The sequence below is a fragment of the Pelmatolapia mariae genome, linkage group LG2, assembly GCF_036321145.2.
Source record: "Pelmatolapia mariae isolate MD_Pm_ZW linkage group LG2, Pm_UMD_F_2, whole genome shotgun sequence".
In the NCBI taxonomy this organism is placed as follows: Eukaryota; Metazoa; Chordata; class Actinopteri; order Cichliformes; family Cichlidae; genus Pelmatolapia; species Pelmatolapia mariae.
Window position 1 is genome coordinate 6,082,858 of NC_086228.1, and position 19,341 is coordinate 6,102,198.

General features: G+C 40.2%; 1 protein-coding gene across 2 annotated transcripts in view; it reads right to left on the reverse strand.

Moving 5' to 3' along the window:
- frmpd3 (FERM and PDZ domain containing 3) overlaps positions 1–19,341 on the reverse strand; it is an 87,235-nt gene that overhangs the window by 30,122 nt on the left and 37,772 nt on the right. Inside the window, exon 2 of one of the 2 annotated variants that reach the window (XM_063491686.1) lies at positions 13,505–13,615. The exons of the other annotated variant lie outside the window; for it this stretch is intronic. The gene's annotated coding sequence lies outside the window, so the exon portion shown is untranslated. The remainder of the gene's footprint in view (positions 1–13,504; positions 13,616–19,341) is intronic. 2 annotated transcript variants of the gene reach the window in all.

Consider the following 19,341-nt stretch of genomic DNA (forward strand, 5'->3'; position numbering starts at 1 on the left):
ATGCCTAAACACAAAAGCATGGCTCCGCCCTGTTTCCGGTGTAATGGTCTCTTGTTCTGACACACTTTGGCCTATTTAACCCCAAACTGAGTGTTGTTTAAGCACGAAATCCTAACCGAGTGTTATTGTTGACTATATCTATCCATTAATAAGTCACCCATCCTTTGATGGCAGCTTCCAGCATTCAGTGAAACGCCGTGTCACAAAGCAGAAATCATCTCAGATCGGCTCCTTGAACAGTTAAAGACAGTCACCAGATCTCAGTCCAATAGATCACCTATGGGATGTGATGGAACGGAAGACTTTTAGACCTGAAGGTAACCACATACACCTTAATAAAGTGACCAGTGAGTATAGTTCCCTAACATTTTGCAATAATTTATTTACCATAAAGCAAAATATTTACCTGTTTAAATCATTTTATTTAAGCATGTGCAATTTGGAAAACTGTACAAATTGGTTGATTCAGTGTTTCTGTGTTAATTTTATCAAATTAAACTGTGATGGACTCTTAGAGTTAACTATAAAAAGTCTATGGAAGCCAAAGCAGTGAAGGTCATTTTTTTAGAAAGTCAACACTGACTTGAAGCATGCAATCTTTTTATTTTCTTGTAGTGTTTATGACCTCAGCATAACCTGATAAAAGGACCTGATATGAATTTCATTCTGTGTAAAGCATTACAATGTAAAGCACGCAGAGTGACACCATTATGTGGAGAATGTAGCTGACGATGGTTACAGTGGGGTTCTGCCATTAATGGGAGGCAGAGGTTATGAAGTGTACAATTTTACTTTAGATGAGAAAAATCCATCCACCCTGGAGTTATGTAACGCTGCTTTACGATCATGCTGGGACTCAGGTAAAAGGTTGCGAGCATGGCAGAGTATATTAAAGGTGATAAGGTTACCAAATATACTCCATCAGTTTTTCATGCATTCATGTTTGAGCTATTTCAACTTATACACAAACATTAGTCTTTTTTATGACCAAGTAACTAAAACAGCCACGAGAAAGCACACTTTATTTTTGACACATTATTAGAGAGAAAAATCCAGACAGAAATCCATCCACATCATTTTTACTGATGTAAATTAGTTGTAAATGAATGCAGTTTAGAGGACAGGGATGAAGTGAAGTCTGTCAGCAACTAGGAAGCTAAATTAGTTTTTGTTAATATTTGCATTTGGACTTAAATGTTAGCAGACGTTTAGACAAATAAAAATATATTACTGTCACTAAAACACACACACACACACACACACACACCAAAAAGATTAGAGAGTGACAAGCAACTTTGAGCTATTTGCCAGACTTTGAGCTATTCTGCTAACATTGTAGCCACTGTGTACACAGGTCAGATCAGGTATCAGAACTGCTTTTGTGTCATTGTAATGTGTGTTGGTGCACCCTTGAAAACAAGGTAATTCATCTGAAAGAGTTTATCCTGCTTAGGGTGAGTATTATTACCAACAAATAGCCACGAGGATGAAACCCCTGGACTCTCGATACATAGCATACATAGCATCTCTTTTACCTCTCAAGTATTCTTCATCCAAACTGATGACACAGAACCAATATCATAACCTGTCTGGAGAAATATCAGAAGCTCCTCTGACTTCAGCTCTGTTTCTTAGTAATTATGTTGTGATTAATTTTTACTTGTGTAGCTTTCACATACGAGCAGGATAAACTCCCACTCATCTTGCGTAAAAAGCAAACAAACACTTTGGAATCAGCACTGCTAAATGAAGAAGATTGCATCTGCTCTCAAAGATTTTAATCTTCTGCTTTTTTGATTTGGAGAGATGATCCCGGGACTTTGTGACACTCTATAATATGCTGTCTGCTGCTCTCATCCTCAGTGTGGAGGAAATGAATATATGCTTGGCTGCTCTTAGTGCTTTAATCCATTTAATGCACCCTGGGCAAAGGAGAGGAGAGAGGAATACGCAGCCTGCTGTGGTGGGTGCGTCTAAAAGAGCTTGACTATTGCACTGAAGCAGAACCGCTGACTGCATGCAGTTCTTGTTGCGGCTGTCATTGTCGTGTGTAATTCGTTCGCGAGTATCAGTCAGGGTGTTCAATATTTGAAGAAAAAAAAATGGTTCCTTGATATCTTTCAAGAATAAATAAGTGTGCTCAAACAATTTTTCTCACTGCCCAAATGCTGCTTTCAATCTTTATGACGTTATTCTGACAGACTCATAATATATTGACCATTTTGCCAACTTTTGTCCATTTATTGTCTGCAAAGATGACAAAGTAGCAAGTCCAGTTTCACATTGATATCGATTCTGGAGGCATTCAGCCAGAACAATTAATGGAGAGAGTGTATCAGATAGTTTTGGGGGGATAGCGTCCCCCATTGTTGCCTTTTGACTCATATAAATTGTGTATAGCCACACACACACTTCAGCTCTTCTGGTCTTTTATGAGGTGGACTTGGTGGAATCGTTTTATAGAAGGTAGCACGTTGGAAGGCTACCTGCGGAGGGATGTTTATTTCAGTTGTGAGTGTAGGTGGCCCACTGAGTGATGGCTGCACCGTGATTTGTGATGAATCAGGCTGCAACTGTGCACTTTCATCCTTGTTAATGGGGTGCGATCAATACCGTAGCTCTGTATCAGGAACCACAGAGTGATAAGTGCAGCATGAGTATTGGGTTGGGGGGAGGAGACACATGCCAGTCGATGGGAATGTGGAGATAATCAACAAGATCGCAGGTAATACTCTGGGTGGTCTTTTGCAGGAGCGTTTGAAAGGATCAATCTCTATTGCATAATGACTGCGCCTACAGTACATTTGGGAACATTTGTGTCTTTGTGGTAAAGGCGAGAATAGGAGAAAGATGAGAGGATTTGTACCACAGATAAACAGAAGAAGTCTTTTTTTGTGAAAGCTTGTCACATTGTAATAATTCCAGCTGTTCTTTGGAAGTGTCCTTAATTTTTCATGCCTTTGTCACTAAAGCACATAACTTTATTTCTAATCCAGTGCCAAACACATCACGTAGAATGGGAAGAGATACCACTAAAGACTCCTCCAACATTTTATGGTAAATTTCACACCTCCCGTCAGTGGTGGACTTTCCCTGAGGTGTCTAAGAGGTGCACGCTGCCTCTCTCCTTGAGGCCCCGGCACTGTCTCAGCTAATTGTCACAGCTCGTTTCCTCCTCTCTCCTCCACGCCAGTGTGATAGCCTGTGCTCAGCCATGTGTGTGAAGTTTGAGAAAGCAAAGTTGATTGCAAAGTGGTGGTGTTATGACAGGGGCGCTGAGAGGTTTGTGCAATGCAGTGTTTGTTTACGAGCGCGAGGGGTTGGGGAGGACAGAAACGTAGGAAGTAATGAATAGAATGCAGTCAGACGTTAATTAGATACGACGGTTGATGCATTGGAGACAGGCATATTTTTGTGCGTGTGTATGCTTAGGTTTACTATAAGCCCTCGACAAATGAACGTCTGATGGCATTAAAATAATTAACGGTTGTGCTTTATGACGCTGCGTACTAAATGGCATTTACAGCCCTTTTTCCGCTGCCCTGTTGCAGTCATAAGCCGAGCCAAGCACAAACCGGAGCTGGAAAGACAAAAGATATACAGAGTGTATCATTTTTTCTTTTTTACAGTGCATAAAGTAAACTGTTTGTATTGGGGACATGTGATCAGAGCTGGAACGCCTATTAAAACAAGTAAAACAAGCTGAAATGTGTGTAGCTGCACTGGCAGTAGCTAATCTGTCAGGAGCATTAGTGCAGCTTTTTGTTACACAGTGACAAATGCACTGAGGCTTTTTTACGGGTGAGACAAAATAGTCTGTGTTGAGCCTCGAAGCTGCCTCGTCTTCAAAGCTGTGACTTTTCTGATCATACTGAAAGTTGAAATCGGATTGACACAATAATGAAAATTCTGTTTCAACTTAAGGTTTGTTTGATTTGATTTTTATGTGACGACACAAGAAAACGTTCTAAGAGTCAAAACCGAGCCTGCACAACATTTTTTTCCCTCATTACTTTTGTTAGTGACAGAGAGAGAGAGAGACTTCACGTGCAATTGGCTTGTGTAGTCAGTCAGTCGGTAGGCAGGCAGACAGGTGCCGAGCACCGATATGTTTCTTATCATCAAACTACCTCCTCTTGGCTCATCACAGTCCAGAGCGCATCACGCACATGCACAGACACACACACACACACACATCCTTGAGTGTGATATGAAGGCAGGAGAAGGAGAGGGAAGGGAGGGGAGATTTGAGAGTCTATTTACCTATCTTGGAAAATAAACTCTTCTGTGTTTTGACGCTTGATTCAGTGCAGAGGATTCTTTTTGCCTTGCAGCATGCTTGCCTTTTGAAAAAACAAAACACATTTGTTTTTAATTGAAATAACATTTAATTGGTCAGGAATGTTGCAGATTACTACTTTTGCTTAATGGAATCATTAATCAGAAATCCTTCATGGTTCCAGAGGAATCGACATAACCTTACCAAAGTGCAAGTTTATTATATTAAAAGGCGGATTGATCGTTAGAAAAGTCTTTTTTCCAATTATGTTAGCGCAGCTGAAAACTGTATTGCTGATTAAAGATGCAAGAAATATGACTAGTTGAGTGTCTGGAGCACGAGCCTCTGTGGGTTCGCTTGTAGTCTCAAAATGGTATTTTTGTTTCAAGAAATGAAAGCTATTCCATGTGGGAAACAACAGTGTGTACTACTCTGTTCACAGAGCGGCGCTGCCCAGAATAGAAAGAGAAGAGAGAGGCCAAGAAGATGAGTCCAACAGAGCCTATAGTGTGAGAAACAGACACCTCACAGGTTCTAAGCTGGCAGCTTCATTAAACAGTATCTACAAAACCCCAGTCTCAACATCGACAGTAAAGTGGAAACTCAACTATTCTGGCTTCAAGGCAGAAGTGGAAAGAAAAAGCCACATCTGGCACTAAAGGGAAAAGATTAAGATGGGCAAAAGAACACAGACACAGGACAGGAGAAGGTATGAAACATCTGTTATGAACAGATGGAGCCAAGTTCAAGGAGTTTGCGTTAGAAAGTAGGAAATTTGTGCGATGCTGGAGAAGAAGAAAAACTGAATGCGAGGACGGCTGGACATCATCTGTCAAACACAGTGAGGGGGAATGCGATGACTTCCTCAAACAGAATAGAAAGGATCTTCACTGTGTTTTGCCACATCATGCCGCACCCTGTGGATGCTGCTTGATTGGAGGCAATTTTCTCCCTTAACAAATAAATGACTCAAAACGAAGCTCCAAACTATGCAGAACTTTTTAGAGAAGAAACCATCAGCAGGTATTTTGTCTGTAATGGAGTGACCAACACAGTAATAGGATTTCAACCCTTGTGAGCTTTTGTGAGAACAGCTTGACTGTACAGGACATAATGAGTGCACACAATGCAATCTAACTTGTAGGAGGCACTTCAGGAAGCATGGGATGAATTTTCTGTGAACATCAACAAAATGAGCGCTTAGATGCCACCGAGCCTGATTGCTGGATGAGGCTTGAATGACAAAATTATTATATCCACTAAAGGTCCTTATTTTGAACCTCGCCAGTGCATTCATTGTGTTTTGCGTTCACTTTGCAACTTATTTGCTGATGAGAGGAAGATGCTTCATTAAAATTTGCAGTGGTAATGTTTATCTTTGGGATTTCAAAATAATGAATGACCCGCTGCTGTGGCAACACAACCCTTTATTCACTGTACCCCTTTTTATTAGGAGCATGGCCAACCGCTTCATTACTCTGACTACATTTGAGCATTTTTACTAAAAAGCCGTTAGAAAAAGAGAAGACCAGAGAGGTAGCCAGGAGCTCGAAGGTGACATTTACGATTTTAAGATAAGAGCTATGCGTACTTAATTAAGAAATAGCAAGGGACACAAACCACTCTCTTCTTCACTGTTCCCTAGGAAAGCTTATTTCATGCTTCAGAAAGCCTTCACCATGCACACGTGCACCATTTGTGTGTGTCTTTGTGTCTGTAAGGAGGAGGTGCGCAGGGTAGTCAAATAATGAGTCCCAGACAAAAAGTCTTTAAGCATGGAGATACGATATATGCAAGCACAAACTCACATTCTCTGCCTTGCATGAAAAGTAGTGTGTACAGATACATTAAACACCTGCATGCTGTTGGGTATTCGCGGATATTGCGCTGCTATTCTCAGGATATTGCACTCAAAGTGGAAATTGCTTCATTTCTTTTACTCGTATTTCTGTTATTAGATAGACACACATTTGTACTTCCGTCTGTGTGAGGATACTCTGTGGCATATTGCAGTCCCCAGCCTCCAACACTGACCTGAAACCAGGCCTTAGCTGACAGATAGCCCTTTGAAGGTGTGTCAGAAAGTGAGAAAGTGAGAATTTCCTCCCTGCAAGGGCCCTAAAATTCAAGCTCACGGAGATAGCACACTACTGCTATTTCAGTAGTAAATTTGAGATCTGACCAGTATATGGTAGTATATAACAAGCCGACATACAGTAGTTTTAGCACTTATTAAAAAAAGTTAGTCCAAATAATTGTCCAAAAACAGTAACCCTGAAGTGCTTGAAATGAATGTGTGTATTCAGCAGTCTGACTGTAACTCAGTAGGTTGTAATGAAATACTCCATAGGACAGGGATCACTGTGGAAGCTGAGGATCAGGGACCCATAGTATCATCCTCACAGTGCAGCAGCTGTAAGCCTCAAGGATGAGGTATAAAGAGATGTTATAAGTAAGATGATACACTGTACAACCCCCTGAGACTACCTCATCATCCTCTTACAAATGCTGGTCTTTAACAGCGCCTCTCTCTCTCACTCACTCTCTCACTCTCTCTCTCTCTCACACACACACACACACACACACACACACACACACACTGCTCGCACACAGGACATCAACAAAAGCAGAGTACCATTTATTGCACTGATTTAGGATTTGTACAAAGCTGAAAAAAAAATCAGATTTATTTACTGTTTTCACTGCATCCATTAACAAGCCGATGGTACAATGTGAAGGCTGTTACTCATCTCTTTAGAATTACCTTTCACATTTTGTCACTCGCTGTTTTTGATTGGCCGGGTGCACGCGTGTCTGTGTGAATGCATCTCTGTTGCTCATGTTTCGCGTCGTTGTTTTCAGATTCAGATCTTGCTGGGATTCTTTTTTAACAATCATTTTTCTCTCTCACTGTTCATATACATATAATATTTATTTACTATTTCAATTTAGTCAGGTGAATGCCATTGAAGTGTCACATTTTATGGTGATTTGACACGCACGGCTGCATTCAGGACCTGTTGAGAATGAGTTTGCTGATCGCTGCCATTTACGGATGATCTCATAAAGAAGATTTTCACGTGGCTTCTGTTGAGGATGCCACATTTTTACAAATAGGTCTCTTGAAGCGTTCCATTACTGGTGCAAGCAGACTAGTTTCAGCTACACCCTGGGCAGTCTGAATTCTTTGATTGTAACTGTACTGATGAATAGATTTTTACGATGACTGTGATGTCTCTTTCTGAGATCTAAGGGGCATCGGGTCTTTGTTCCTGGACTCATTAAAATATTTATAAGGCATTAGAAAAATCTGGAGACAAGAAAACACAAAATAACAGCAGCGCTTTCAGAGATGGACTAAATCACACCCTGTTTTGTTCTTTTCAGAGTTACATTTCACTTCCACATCCTTTTATCATGTAAATTAGTCGTACATTAATGTAATTTAAAAGACACATTGAGGAACTGAACTCTCTTTTTTTGATAACTGCTTTTAGACTTTAGACATTTACACAAATGAAAATATATTACTGTCACTAAAACACACACACATCTGCACACAAAGAAAAAACGATCACAGAGCGACAAGCAACTATGAGCTGTTCGCCAGACTTTGCTGACACTGGAGCCTTTGTCATGCTAGTACACAGGTCAGGTCTTGTATCAAAACTGCTTGAGTGTCATTGTGATGTGTGTTGGGACACCACTGTAAACAAAGTGATTCATCTGATAGAGATTGTTCTGCTTAGTGTCAAAATATATTGAGCAATGGGGATAGATTCCTGGACATGACATTCGCCACCTTTTTCTCTGTTTGTTGTTAGCAGTCCACATTTTGTTAAGATATCATTTTCAAATTTTGTGTGATGGTAGATGGTGATAACAGCTTGAGCTGATTTAATTTTGATGACAATCGGGTCAAAGTCACAGCAAATGGGAAAATCAGTACAACCTTTAAATCACCCACAATTTTTTGTGGATCCTCTTCAATTTCACAACAATATACTAGGCCTTGAGTGATAAGAGTACCTTGGTTGACTAAGCATTTGACCTTGACCTTTATTGTTAGCACCCAAAGTCAAAGCTGACCTTGAAAAAAAAATAATCAAGAAACCATCTCAAGTAATATGTCATGTGAAAGGCCACAGAGAGAGCTTTATACAGCACCATTTTTATTTTTTTAATACAAAGCCCTGCGACGTCATAGTGATGTCATCAAGTTTCTCAAAATCCTACACCCAATGAATATTTCTTAAGATTTCAAGTGTTTACAGCTTATAAAATCCTAATACTGCTCCAATCATACATTTAAGATAATAAAAAACATCAGTGTATTATGTAATGCTTCAAGGTCAAAGGTCAAAGATCAGGGTCACATGAATTAGAAAAATTAGTTTCCATTGGATCATCGCTAAACGTTATAGCAATATATTAGTTATTGGGGGACATTTTTATTGTTTGAGCTACAGATACATCAAGGTGTAATTTAACAATTACACAAAAAGAACAATATACCACACTAGATTTCCATATTAACAATGCTAATATCAGCATAAATGATCTATGATAACAATGCAGACGTCACTATTGGGGAGTTCCAAAAAACAGGCTGACGTCAGCACGTTGTAATAAAAAGGTCATAAAACATCAAAGTTTCAATTTAGTCTTCGCCCTTCGGGGGGAGTTGCGCTCTCTGAATGCTCTTGTTATTCTCTGTTTATAAGGATGTTATTATTTTACAACACATACAGTGCTAAAACAAGTCTTACTCACACCCTGGGCAGACTGTATTCTTTGATTGTAACTGTACTGATGAATAGATTTTTTACGATGACTGTGATGTCCCTTTCTGAGATCAGAGGGACATCGGGTCTGTGTTCCTGGACTCATTAAAATATTTTTAAAGGCATTAGAAAAATCTGGAGACAAGAAAACAAAATAACAGCAGCGGCAGAAAAAAAGGAGATAGCCCACATAAACACTTTCAGAGACGGACTAAATCATACCCTGTTTTGTTCTGTTCAGAGTTACATTTCACTTGTCAAACTCCATTTTTCCTAATCCATTATCGCCGTGCCTTTAAGCTTTTTAATGTGTAATTCTGCAGCAGTCGTTTCTTCACTGGGAAAAGTAGATGTCAAGATGAAACTCTCAGAATACATAATGACTTCATTAGTGGTCCTTCTCCGTGATTAATTGGAGCGCTGTGTCACACAGTGTGACAGAGCTGCTCATTGTCAGATAGTGTTGTGACAGAACATGAGGACCATGTAGACGAGCATAGAGATGATCACGCCCAGTCGTGTACACGTGTAGGACACACACACACACACATAGAGTAAGAAGTACACCCTGCTTCTAAAAGTCCCGCTATTATTTAGAAGAGACAAAACTTGGTTTAAATAGTGAACTTTGCAAAAAGAAAAGACAGTCTGCCTGTGACTGGCCTATTACAATAGTTTAGCTTCGATTAGAAGCAGCAGTCTCTGCTTTATCACAGTTCTTTTTCTTCTTCTATCAACATGTTAGCACAAGCCTAGCCTTGTTAGCTTCCCAAAGATGTTGGCATCTGTTTGTCTAAACAGAAGGGGAAGAGACATCTGAGGCCTCTCAGAGCCTCCCAGCTCGAGGGACCAGACATAAGAAAATTTGCCGTGTTTGATGGCTGCTCTGAGCTCAACATCTTAGAGCATTCAACTGCGAGAAGCAGGAGAAAAACAAGTTGAATCCAGACTATACACAAACGAAAGGATAAAGAGAAAGAGTTGTAGCGAGAAATGATGGAGAAGTCGAGTGCGGGAGACGCAGGAGAGAGGGCAGGGATGGAGCGACTTTAGGGTCACAGCATCAAAAACAGAATAGACTGAAGATCTGTGTGCTGGTTTTCAACTGGTAAGTGCTGCACCCCTAGGAAATCCAGTCTGGCCTTTGATGAGTTCACCTGCTAATGTTGCCCCCTGATGACATGTGAACAAGGACGCTGGAGAGGAATTTGAGCGGGGTCCTTGAGCAGAGCATGGGTTGTCAGATAGAGAGAACCCTGCAGTAAGCTCAAATGGCAGACTGTCATTTAATCAATTTTATCAATACAGCCATTGAATTGGGCCAGCTCCCGTGTCAGTAGCAATGTACCAAAAGAGTCAAAGAGACCTCTTAACCGAAGGGGACTGGTGTTTGAAACTAGGATTCAAACGGCAGCTTCACTGTATGAAAGTACATCTGTCTTTGATGAAAACCTTTGGAAAAGATTTGATACAGGCTACGGGCACAGGTCTCTAACCTGCCTCTGGATGGTTCAAATGGTTTGATGTCTCTGTGGTGTCCTATTTAGTGTCTATTACCTTCTACTGTCACTATATTTCAGGAGGGTTTGCAGATAAATCCTTCATTTATCCCACAATCAGTATCAGCCTATAAATCATGTAAGGAGAAATTTGATGCAGAAAGTGCGAGGAGAGAGTCCAATAAACTCCAGCTAAGCTACACTGCTATATTAAGTGTCTATGGAGCATTTCTGGTGATGTGACTGTGGCTTAACTGCATCTCAGACTTAATCGCTATCTGATCTGTCAGTCTGAGCTAGTTTTTTTTTTCCACTATATGGATTCGAATGCCCTTGCCCTATCTTAAAAGCTTAGTAATAGATCACACTGGAGTCTCCTAGGGAAAAACATCACCATGTATATAATGCACGGATGCAGAAAAACAGACTCATTTCCCCCCTGCCTTTGATAGTTATACCTTCCATATGCTTGAGTAGTGGTTTGTGTCCACCCTCACAGAGGGTGATTTTATGTTTTCTGTCCCCGGCATGTCAGGTCCGCTGTGGCCTTCTCCACTCATCACAGTTTGCTCAAATCTCTGTGAAGTGGAAAAGGACACTGGCCTCTCTCTGCTGGCAGTAACACAATTCAGGAGCACCACTTTATTTGTGGGGTACAACTACATGCAGCTGTCAAACTGAACAAAAGTGTCAAATGTGTTTATAGATTTGATGAAATGAAACTTTTTGGTCACGCTAGCAGCATGTCGATTGGTCAGTCTGTGTACTGTTCAGTCTAGTAGGTGCAGACTAATACCTGACCACAACCATGAGGTAGGTTTAATTTTTGTGCTTCCCATTTAATAGATGTCATTACAGTACATTGGATGATCAGCTAACAGCATCACTAGATTAAATTTTAAATTTGTCTAATACGTTTTATAAACCAAATTGCCATGACCCTTATGTTAAGTGCTTTTGTTTGCAACGTTAGCTGGCTGACATGCTAAATGAGCTGCTGAATGCGATGATTTATACCCGCCATTTCAGCATCATCATTATGAGCAAGTTAGCATGGTGACATTAGCATTTTGAAAGCACCACTGTGCGTCAGTGCAGCCTCACTGAGCTGCAAACATGGCTGCAGACTCTGAGTCTCGCTGTTATTGGCTTAGCAAAGCTCTGCATTGTACAACGAGACTGGATGAAAACAGGCAGGACACACGGGAACAAAGATGAAATTCAGAAGCGGGGTCGAAACGACATTTTACACGTAAACCCGTCACGTTGCATTTGGAATGAAAATGCTCCATTTTGGGGGGGGGGGGGTGCAAGTTTACAGCCCTAACATCTCACGGACCGCTATCGGCTGATTCGTGAGACATACTGCAAACTTTTTTCATTTAAGTTGTCTCTGACCACCAACCCGTAACAAAAAGAGGCGATAAAGCACACGGCGGGGATTCGGCACAGAGGAGGTCCGACAAGCATAAAAGGCCACCTTTCGAAGACAATAAGTGGCCTATGAGTTGTTGTTTTTTATATCCTAAAGTGCTCTGAGGATAAACAACATGTTTTGAATATTTCATATGCTAATTAGGGAAAGTGTCCAACTGGGGGTGAGTATTTCCTTTATGAAAAATAATCATGTTTGTTACACTATTCTGTAATGCCTAAAAATCCTAGTCTGAGATATTTCAGTCTCAAAGTGATAGACGGTAAAAAAAAATAAAAATCTTGTGGCATGTGTATGTAACATATACAGTACATTTCAACACAATGTCTTATGACTGCAGCAAATTTGCCTGCAGACTTTTCACACTGCAGCATTATTAAACTCCCTCAAGCACATTCGACCATGGCAATAGCCGCTGGCTGATGTACCTGGCTATAACACAGACTGCCCACCCTTCCCACTCTGCATCAGCTCTCTGCTCACTGGCATGGAATCAATGCAGAATTGCAGATGTGAGCAAAAGCTGCAGAGGACGCACAGACACACACACAAAACGCCTCTGTACGTGCGAGCACAGCATTACTGCAATATCATAGCAACACAGGAGTCCCGCCAAGGCTCGATCAGATTTCCTCGTGTTGGTGTTGTTCCCAGATCATCATGAAAATGTTGTTCCAGGATCAACATTGCAAGTGACCAATCAGAATGTTGTGACGTCATACTTTTGCGAATTCGGGAAAAACCACCGTAAAACAAAAAACTGTACTTAAGCTGTGAGAAACCGCCTCTGTCCGCCGATCAACGTACCCTGACCCTAATCCTAACCCTAACCCTAACCTTTTAATAAACGGTAAGCAGAATTGATATTATCCTTGCAACATTGGAATTTCATAAATGCAAGAATGGCTTGGCGCGCAAAAGAATAACGTCACAACATTCTGATTGGTCACTTGCAATGTTGATCCTGGAACAACATTTTCATGATGATCTGGGAACAACACCAACACGAGGATATCAGATCATCCCCCGCCAAGACAGGGTTCGCAACCTCCTGACAGAATATATAGGTTATGTTTCTGAAGAAAGACACAGAGACTGAGAAGGTTAGAGGCTAAAGAATTGAGAACGATTATGCATGACTCGTTTTAAATGGCTTGTTACAGCGCGATCATTCAGTGAGGAAGACGCAGATGTATTTAAGCAAAATTTAACTCAATAGCTTTTGCCTGTGGCTCATTGATAAAGGATTTAGAGATTCATTTTTCTAAGACTAGGATTTATACGCTTTTGTTGGGTCAAACTCAAAGGGAAGGAGTTAGAAATCTTCTTTTTTTTTCCACAAGATTCATGCTCTGTCTAATAGACCTTTTAGTTTGAATTACATTTATCTTTTTGTACTATATCAACAGTCGCAGAGTGTGATATTAACTTGGGAGCCGTATATACATATACAGCTTTGGCACATTAAGTCAGAGAAAATGGAAGGTAGGTTAGAAGGTGTACTTACGATCTCTGAATGCTTACTGATGGGTAGGAGTTTCTTTTTTTAAGCAGGGATCTGCCACAAACACACACACGCACACACGACTGCTGGGGCTGTTTTGTGTGTGTACTGTACCTGTTGAGAGACACAAAAGCAAAGAAAGCCTTAATGCTTGTCATGTTGTGCAGACGCTTAAATAAGCAGAGTTTCGAGACAAGCTCTAACATAAAAAATACAAAGTATTACATGGTAAGTAATACAGTCAAACATGTTGATGTATGTGGGTGAGTAAAATACCACACATTTTCTTGCTTACATAATGTCTACACCGGTTTTTAAGAGGCATAGCTGCAGATTTCTGTATGTCCCTGCAGCAACAATGCACGGCACGCTGATGCAGCCAGTAAATGACAGTGGAAAGAACACATTTATGGAAGTCGGTTAACGGCAGAAGCATAATGATATACCTCAGAGCAGGAAAGTGTGCTGGAATTTTTATAAGGCAGTGATAATGGCTGGTGTGATGTTCTGGTTCTTCAGATTTTAAATAAAAATGAAAATAGACTTGGTGCCATATGGAATGAAAGCTATGGTCTGCACAGACTAGACTAGACTAGTCTTTAGACCATCTCCTTCTGGTGGGCTATCTGTCAAACTGAAAGCAAAAACAGATGAATGATAAAAATTTATGAGCATACAGCCTTCAGCATGTGTAGCAGTCATTCAGGACTTCACATACAGCCCTGAGCCTGTGCTCTACTTGACCCGATGATTTTTACACTATAGGCACAGTTTAGGGGCAGGACATCAATGAAATACCACAATTTGTTTCTACCTGTGGTAGTTCTAACTACAAACTCACTAATTTTATCCAGTTTAACACTGAGTAGAAGTTATGCACATATGTCTATAGTACCATAGATTAGGGGTGCAAAAATCTTGAGGCACCCCTAATTTCTATTTTGCTTCCAAGGAGCCAGACTTTCTTTTTGTTTCTTTCCTTTTTTTGGTGCAATATGAACATAAATATCAATTTCTTTCAGAAATCGTCACAGAAGAGCCTTAAAAATAGATGTCACAGGCAATATTATTGAAAAATGTCTTTCATGAGTTTGATTTGTTAAAATAATAAAAAAGGGTTGTCATATTATTAGTTAATTCACATTTTTTCACTGTGATCATTGATCATTTTCCGCTGTTTTCATTAACATCTTTCAGCAAGGTTAGGTGGGTTGGTGGTTTCTCTTGTTTCCAGATCAACAACATAAGTCTTTGTGCTAGTAATAACACAGGCCAGTGTGTACGGATTAGTTCCAGGGGGACTTCTTTCACTCCAAATAGTGCCAGAACTGAATTCAGAGTTTCTTTAGAACCTCCAACGAAGTCTAAAAAGTCCAAAAGTTTCAAATATTTGGGCATATTTCCACCAGTATATGAGGTGATTCTGTTTGTCCAGACCAATCATGTGAGAGATCAAGATCCTCCTGCCGTGGTTCTCTTAGATGCTGTACAGTCAGACCTTTCTGAATTTTAGAGAGAGATCATTTTACATTAGGATAAGAAACAAAGAGTACATGATCCATTCTGATGGTTTATTGGGAAAGGGTGGAAAAATTCCTGCATTTTTTTAAAAGTCGTCTTGAGCAGTAGTTCTCCAGGCTTTTTGTACTTTAGCTCTGTTTGCTGATAATAAAGGAAAGTACTGACTCATTATCTTCATATACTAGTGTTTTAATTATATACAGTGTTATTATTTCACATGTCCAGGCTTCCAGTTTCATTTTTAGAGTATTGTACTCTTGCGTGCCTTCTTTGATTTAGGAATATGTTGAACAGTATATAGGCCCTCTTCCTATTTCCTTTCAGGCTGTGGCTGCTGTTGATCCTTAACAGGTTGAAGCATTATGTTTCCTAATGCCTCAGGTGATAGCTGGATTCCATGGCGACTGAAACATAATGCTCTGGCACTGGTGCTAAATCCCGCTGACAAATTGATTTAGACTAATGGATGACTGGCATTATAACACATCCAGGTATTTTAAGCATTCGCCTCGTGTTTTTAGTTTACTGTTTTCCCTGTATTTGTTCGCCCACACGCTGCACTAATTTCATGATTCAAAAAGCCCTCTCTAGATTAGATTGGTTTATAGGTTTCAGAACATGCCATTAAACTGACATCATAATCACTCAAACACGCTCTGATTCAATATTTCATCACACTTTTCTAAAGACACGGACTGAGACGCTTTTCTCTTGTTGAGCACAGTGTTCTGGTTTTTAATGGACTCAAGAACATCTGCATGTATTTCATAATTCACTTCATAAATTATACGTTTCAAAGACAAGCTGCCTGTCGCTTTGATTGCAGGATGCAAAGAAAAAATGAAGACTCGCCGAAGCCGTAGAGACCGCTACAAAGTCTCTCGCAATACTTCTTACAACCGACCCAGGAGGATTCTTTACATGCCCAGTGCAGAATGCAAAAATAAGAATCAGATCTGACATAAAAGTAGGAGGATTTTAATTAGCACCAGCAAGCCCCCACTGGTGGTTCGTGTGTTAGTAAGGGTAAACGTTTCACAAGGCTGGCCCCAACCGCGGCACTATATTAGAGCTTCAAACCTCCACGGATGCTAAAATAGATGTGATTGTCTTAATACTGGAAACCAGAGGGGTATTTTTGATTTAAAAAAAAAAAAAAAACCCGTCATATTAAGTGTTTTCACTATAATAGATTGAGTAATCTACAGATACTGATTATGGTGGAGCGGCGCAAACAGAGTGAGGCTTAGGGATATGCAAATCCAGTTACAGCTGCCATTATCACCTTTTAGGTGAATGTGATAAACAGTAGCTTATTTTCACATTCAGCAGATACTGTACTTCTGGGCACAATAATAGATTTAATTCTAATACTAATACTCTTTTTGCTCCAGCTTTGGAGTCTGTCCAGTCTCAGGGGAAATCTCCTGCACTTTGGCTGCTACATGGCCCAGAGTGTTCACCAGTGTTCGCCTCTCACACAGTCGCACTGTTATGTCGAAGATTTTGATTATTGCCTTTTAACAGCTTTAATTTAGTTTCATTTTTTTCACTTCATACCAAGCCTTGAATCAGGATCACCGTTTAAAAAAAAAAAAGGGATGCACATTTTTAAAGGTCTTTGTTTTAGTTCATCATTCTTCATTATGAAATCATAGTTATGACTTTGCCTCCTCCCTCACACTAATGTGTCACGTCTTGGCATCGGCATCACGGATGGTGTTGAGCTGTGAAAAGACATGGATAGATTTGAATTTGCCAGAGGAAACAGTGGCACAAATGTCCATTATGAAAGAACTGGCTGTTCCATTAATTATGGCTTTAAACCCATAACCACAAAAATCAATTTGTTTCTTCATTTGGTTTCATATTTAATGCTGAGAGAAGATTACACTGCATAGATGGTCTTGTCAGCATTGCCGTATATATTTGTCTGCTTACTCCACATGCTCAAAGATTTAAAGACTTTTTGCTGTTAGGCCTCAGCTTGGTGAAGTAAATGACCTCTACAGAGGGTCCACTTTAATTGAGCGATTTGATGTAATTGTTTTCGTACTCCCCACTGTCTCCACAGCCACCGATATTTCTGCTTCGTTATTCCACTGCCTGACACATTTCTTGGATTTTGTGTGGATTTTGCCTTCGGAGCTGACATTTGGTTAAATCAAGTGAAATGTAATTTATTTCAGGTTCAGTCAACTGATTGTTGAACGCACTGCCAGGTGAGTTGGTGTTTTGCTTTGATGAATGCTGAAAGAGCGGTCAGACATTTTCACCACCTGCTATTCATGGATTAGTCAATACCATAATGTTTAGAAAGACCTTCCTGCTCCTTCATTTAATCCTCCTATCACCATAATTACTCCCACTGCTTTTCTCCTCCCTCGTCTCCTCCTCATTTTAACCTTCTCTCCTTCTGTCCTGCATCCATCATCTGATCCGTATATTCCATAAACAGAGCCCAGCCCTTTTTTCAGCGCACATCTTCACCCTCTCTGCTCCTCTCTTCTCCCAGGGCACACACTGTAACGCTTCTTATTTGTCATGTACAAACAGTGTCTTTCTACACCTTCTTTTCTTATCCTCCTCCTTCACAACTCCCCACTGAGGTTATTTCTGCAGCCAGGGCAAACTCATCCTTGACTCTGTGCTCTTTTGAAAGCTTGACCACATCATCCTGACCTGATCTAAGGCTAAAAGAATACTATTGCTGTCTATTTTAGGCTTAGGTTAGTTAAGGTTTGATTAGTTGGTAAAGATGTGGAAAAAATAAATAAATTCTGTGCAGTTATCATTGAAAATTTGAGATACTTTCACATTTTAATTAATGGGTAACATATTGTACACAGCATCCTTTTATAAACAATACACCCACTAGGATGGTTCCTGCTGTGTTACTATGGTAACATCATGAGCTATCTCGTGGCAGGTACAATTAGTCATCATCAGCAATTAGAGCTCATTAGTCCATGGGCCTAAATGTTCATTTTTAACTGAAAAAAAGGAAAAATAAAGACAAACATCACTGATCTGAATGAGCGAACAATCAAAGTTTTCTGGTCTTGAGTGATACTGGCCACATATGCTCATGAGAGCAGCCTAAACCAGCAACTATTTGGCTTTTTTATTTTAGTTTTATGAATTCTGGTTTGTGGCTCAACACTTGTAGCCATAACTTTAAAAATAACTCAGCCAAGAACTGCTGTTCATTCACTGCTTCACAGTTCGATCTGTTCTGAAGCGAACGCATGTGTAATTTGCTGCAATGCACTTTAAATACACAAAACTTCTGCCAACACAAAAGAACGAGCACACAAATCGATCGATGATCTGAAATGCAATCTCCTTCGAAGATTTCTCCACACAATTAGCCTTGATAAAAAAAAAGAGAATCTCCTTTATTTCTAGTAATTGTCAAATACTGTACTTAAAAGAACTTCTGTGGACCGTGCTTTCCTTCAGAAGTTAGTGCATTACTTATTCCTCCTCCTCTGGGTCCCTCAATGCTCTTTCTTCAATTGCCATTCGCTGCATCCACTCACTAATGGAATCTTTAAAAGGACTATTAAAGAAGAAAATTATAGTTAAACAATTCAGATACTGTATATTTAACAAACCTCTTAGGCATTTCGCTTTCTGCATTAGCAGCGATGGCTCAGTGGGAAAGGCTGAGGTAAGGTGTCAGCTAAAAGCCCATAATGAAGCGGACTGTTTGTCAGGCAGGAAGATAAGACCTGTAATTGCTCAAGGTCCTGTAATGTCAATATGCATCCTAATGCCTTCAAAGGCCCTCTTCTTATAAGAGGAAGTGCTTTGGGGTTTTTTCCCCTTTTTTTGCGAGATAACACATGGCTGTGGCCAATGTAGCCACTGGATGCATGCGGGTAGGAATTTTTTGGATATCCATAATAAACCTGCTGAAGTGTCAAGACTTGCTGATATCTCAGTGGTCCAGCTGTTTTTCAAGCATAAATGGTTTCAATTTAATGCAAGGCTGCGAGTTTGTGCTGTATGTGTGTGTGCGACCGTGTAGATCAGCACACGCATTTGGTCAGTATGTGTGCTCACGAACATACAGTACTTACTGATTTGTGTGTCTTTGTGCAAGAACATCTACTCTGCTGGTAGATGTTCTTGCTAGCTCCTAACCCAGTTAAGCTTGTAATGGAAAACTGTGGGTTGCCCTTTACTCACTGTGTCCTCTGCTGTGGCACGCTTTATTTAAAAAAAAAAAAAAGAAGAATACTTGCTAATTAAGATACTTAGTCCAGGGGTTGTTCTCTTTGGCCAACTTCTTTGCGCTGTGGGAGTGGGAGGCG